The 5175-nt window shown below is 39.9% G+C and overlaps 1 pseudogene; it reads left to right on the top strand.

The window, feature by feature from the left end:
* Nucleotides 1–1259: 1259 nt before the first annotated feature.
* Nucleotides 1260–2196, top strand: LOC132417892 (rho GTPase-activating protein 17 pseudogene; annotated as a pseudogene).
* The last annotated feature ends 2979 nt before the right edge of the window (nucleotides 2197–5175 follow it).

Here is a 5175-nt window from a genome sequence, read left to right as displayed (position 1 = left end):
TTTTATGCATAAAGTATTGACATTGGTGGCAACATTAGAGCAAATAAGAGACAGTATTAACTGAAAACTGTTTGGTTTTCAATATTGGATAGAGTGCATAGAAGACACAAACTCCCTTAACTTCCATTTTAATATTGATGCTTACGTAAACAGTATGTATGAGATATTTTCAGAAGCAACTTTAAAAGAAGACAGAGTAAATTGTATTTGGTAGTACATATTTCACCATTTCCTTTGTTAAAGAGACAAGTCACTCTCAAGGTCACACTTCAGCAACAACCAAGTAAAAATTAATTTTTTTTCAGAAATGGCAATTAAGTGGCAGTATAATTATTTCTTACAAGAAAGAACAATACATCCTGCAAAGAAGAATTTCTCCCACAAAGATTCAAACTGTATGAATATTAAGTGTTTATATTTGCATTATGCAATCAATTTCAAAATAAAGTAGTATCATATACATTCCATATGTTTCCACACTTCCAAATTTCATCTGATAGAAGGACCAGGCTTCCACGAATTTTGTGCAACTGACATGATGATTTAGCCAAATTCAACCTGGAGATCCTATCAGAGAGCAACCTGAGGTAAGATAGCAGAAACAGAAACATAAAAAAGGAAGTAGGGCTATGTCACCGAGAGTGACACATGAGGTGGCCAAAGGTGAGCCTGTAGAACCACTGATGCTGCTGCCCTGCCCTTTCAGGCCCAAGTCCCTAAGGCCTGGCCACCACTGCAGCAGTGAAGAAGTTCAACTTCATGAAGCAGCTGGCCAACCAAACTGTGGCTAGAGCTGAGAAAACAGAAGTCCTTTGTGAAGATCTGTTACAATTCAAGCTGTGCATGGACATGGTTCAGTCAATGTACCACCATCCCCACAAGAGCCTGATGGTGTGCTTCCAGGGCCAGTGTGGCACCAATGCCAGGAGATACAGAAAACCCCTTTCAAAACTCAAAATATTCAAAATGCATCAGCTCAGCTAGAAGAATTTCTCTTGGGGAAGATGCTAGACACATGTGGGGATGCTGAGAATCGATTAGCTCTAAACTCTCTCAGCATGATGGAGTGCTTTTCTTTGTTGAAGAAAAGATTGTGGACTTTCTGCATGACATAAACAGAAGTGGAGCTCCCTAAATATAGAGAAACAGAGGAAATAGCTCAATAAAATGGGATTTGGTTAGAGCTAGGCGGAACTAAGCTCACAAAACTTCAGAAGTCAACTTTCAGGGGCTTCCATAAAAAATAGATACCTTAAGAGATGGTTAAAGCTGGAAATCAAGTAGAACACTGCAAAGATCAATTTGCAGCAGACATGAGCAACTGTATGGCCAAAGAAGGGCAGTATAACAAATTCTTTGTTTCATTATTAGAAGCCCCAGCAGATTACCATCAAAAAGCTTTAGCAGTCTTAGGAAGGGCCCTCCCTGGAATGTGAGCCAATCAAGGTAGGTGTGTGGAAAACCAGCTTTGGGGACTCCTTTGAAAGAATAGAGGTGGTTCTGGTTGAGACCTGTGTCATTGCTTCTCCTAGAGAACCACATAGAGAAGGGCATTTTTAAATTGGTATTGGGGCCTCCAAGTTAAAGAAACAGAGCTGTTTTAGACTGCTCTACCTCTAACCTAGATGAGTTCTATTCAGACCCCCATTCTGTAGGCTGTTGATTTAAAGTCCTAATTATGGAAATTGCCTTAAATTTTGATGACTTTTAATCTGTGTGAATAATGGACACAAGTTGCAAGTGTGTAAGATTAAGACAAAAAAACTTCAAGATTTATGGAGAACAGGTCAAAAGTTGTCACCACAAAATTTCGTTAACTTTAGGTATTTAATTAAGTTCCTTTCAGAGCTTGCTTATACCAGCAGCATTAACAAAATGCATGGCAATCATATTTGTGCCTAACTTGTTATGGGCCAAAAATGAAGGAATGCTTGCTGAAATGGCTGTAGCCACATCCATTCGCGTGGTTATGGTGATTGAACAAATCATTCAGTATGACAACTGGTTCTTCACTATAAAGGTAAAATGTAATGTATCGGAGCATTTGTACATCTCCACACAAATTCCATCACTCTTCCCACACTGGAAATGACTAACTCAGGGACCCTGCAGAAGAAGTGGCCTGCCAGTTTGGTGGAGATGGAAGGAGAATTGGCTAAGAAGGAGAACTTAAATATGAAGCTTATGGACTTCTAGGGTAGCACTCTAAAGAAAGCATATATCCCCTGCTTTCCACCTGCCTCTCCCATCTGCAGATCACATCACCTTGGCTTCAGTGGACCCAGAGCACCCTCCCAAAGCTCTACGGCTGAAAGCAGTGAAGGGGATAAGACTGCCCCTACTTTATGGACACCTTGGAACAGGGGCTGAGGACCTGGAGTCAGATAACTATTAGCCAAAGCCAGTCTCAGGCAGCTGTCAGGTCCCATCAGCTTTGGTACAGCTCACAGGTCCTCTGATCTTAGCACTCATACTTTGCTCTGAGCTGTTAAAAATCCTTCCAGCACACCTAAAACCAGGAAAACCACCTTCTGGCTACCCTGGGGGCCAGAGTTGTCCAAGAATATCTTAGCATCTAACCCATCTCTCACCAAATCCTCCTTGCACTCAACATACAGGGCAGGCTCTAGGCTAGCCCTCCGCTGTCTCCCAGCTCTCTGGGCCCTGGGGGTACTTCCATAGCCTGTCCTTTACAACCTCACAAACACCCACTGACACAGCCCCAACCTAGACCAGCCAAGTTGGGTAGCCATAGCCCTTCCAAACCCATGGCATTGCCCAGTGAACATGGACTTGAGCAATTATCTCACACTTCTCTCCAGAGTCCAACACCCTTAGTACTTCACTCAAAGAGGACAGTCCTAGATTTTAGCTTCTTAGATTCAAGCTTTGAGTAACCTTGAGACTGTACAGTTACATAGTGAAATCTTACTGAGACCAAGACAAATACCAAAGCCATGATACTGACCCAGTGTGCCCCCATCCCCTTATTCTCCTGATGCCCACTCAGTGGGGGATGGCAACCTCACCAACACAGCACTAACAGCTTTCAAAATAGTAATGGATATATGATCTTCCATATTTCATAATAACTGGGGCTTATAGTATTTTATGACAACAATTTTAGGTTTTCAGAACCACTTGGCAGCATATTTCCTGAAATACACTCATATTCAGTAAGCAAAAATTGCCCGGCTACATTTTGCTGGATATGGATGATACAGAAAGGGCAGCCTTATGAAAAAAGCTGCCTCCTAGCCCTTGACCTCTTCTTTACTGGTGAGTGGAATAGGGCAGGCAGCCATACTATGCAAGACTTTGCCTGTTGCTCAGCTTGAGGAAAAAGTGGAGGCTAACACTTAAAGATGAATGACTTGTGTCTTGAGAAGTTGAATTTACTTAAACGGGAAAGAAATTATGCCAAAAGCAAAAGCAAAACAAAATGAAATACCTAGACTGGAAAGAATATTATTGCTGAGATGTGAATAGGAAGCTTTAGTCACAGCTGTTATTGCAAGCAAGTAGTGCCAAGGCAATTTGAAATGAATAAGAAGCAATGTATAAATGATTTATTTAATAAAATACATTACTTGTAAGTTACCTACTTCCTGGCCCTTGGACTTTCATTCTTATGTATTAGGAATGAGTTGCTTCTCCTTCACTCTTGCTGCAAAATCATTTTGTATTAAGTATGGTCCACTTCTCCCCTAAACTTCTCAAACCATAATCTTTTGTGTTAACCTGACTTTCACTGGTTGGTCCTTAGTTGCAAGCAGGAGAAAACAACCAGGAAGCCAAATGTCTTTGACTATTCAGGGTCAATGTCTGCACAAGCAGTGGTTTGTCTTCCTGGGCTAGTTCCTTCAGAGGTTGTAGGTAAGAGTTCTAATTGTCATATATGGCCTGGCCATTGTTTGTATATCTATTGTCTCTCAGTCCTCATTCTGATCATGCTGTGCCTTGCAAGAAGTTGACCAGCTGAGTAAAGTCTAGATCCAGGTCTTCACTGCTTTAGGATTGTTTAGTTGTGTCCTTATGCAACTGTATGAAAAACAATTCTTGGCATTTTTGTTGTACTATCATGGTAATCATCTGACAAAAGAGCAGCTGCATAGAAGCATATAAGATCAGGGATATAATGTAGTGGAACAGCATAATGACTACTAAAATGAACGCAAAGTAACAATAATTAATACTTCATTTAAGATGCTTGGAACCAGGAGCCCAACCTCTGAACTCAGGCCAAAGAACAAGTCTCATAGACCACAAGGAGAAAACTTAGACATTCAAGTAGCTTCTTCCTTAAAGCAATAATATATAGCCTATTCTACTTTGCTTGTTTCATTATCTTTAATAACTTCTATCAGAGTTATTGATAAGTTTCCTTCACTTTTGTCTATGTGTAAGATTAGCACCAGTGGGGACACTGCTCTGATTTTTCATATTAAAAAATGAATCAGTAATTTGTATGAGTAAAATGTTTGAATAATCAAGAGTGGCCTTTTTTTGGATATTGTGCCTGGGTCAGAATTTCCAGACTTGGTTATTATAGAATTACGGTCTCTGTGTATAGAAAAATCTTTAAATTTTATTCCTAAATTTCATGAGTTATTTGTCTGAGGCAAACAAGACCTGGAACCCTGGCTACAAATAAAGTAGTACCTGCTAGGGGCACTCAAAGATGCAGAGAAACAAAGGAGTTGTCCACAACACAAAGTCAGAATCAAAGCCTTACAGTAGCTAGGTTACATATTTGGATCTCTATTAGTCTCTTTCAGGTGGCAAGTACTTGGTCTATTGCCCTGTGAAGATTGTTGAATTCAAATTTAGAATTACCTGTCATGTGATCAATAGATTTGTAATGCTTTTTTTTCTTTCTGGGATGGAGTGGCACTAGCAAAGTCACAGTTCATTTGTTTATGGTCACTTGTTCATATAGTTGCAAGTAAAAACACTATCCAGTTGTAATTCCCTGAAGTGTCACTTGATGAAAGCAGAATTGACCACAAATGTTTATCATGAGGGTCTGGTGATACATGGTATAGTCAATAGTAGGTAAAATTGAGGGCAGTAACTACATTTGGGATAATCTAAGAATTGTCTTAGAATGTGTATTTTTAAAAAAATTTCCATGCTGTACATTTTTATCCCATTTTATATTTTCCATGATATACA

This window comes from Delphinus delphis, chromosome 2 (genome assembly GCF_949987515.2).
Source record: "Delphinus delphis chromosome 2, mDelDel1.2, whole genome shotgun sequence".
NCBI lineage: Eukaryota > Metazoa > Chordata > Mammalia > Artiodactyla > Delphinidae > Delphinus > Delphinus delphis.
The sequence above is the reverse complement of the archived record's forward strand: the minus strand, read 5'-3'. Positions and strand labels throughout refer to the sequence as shown.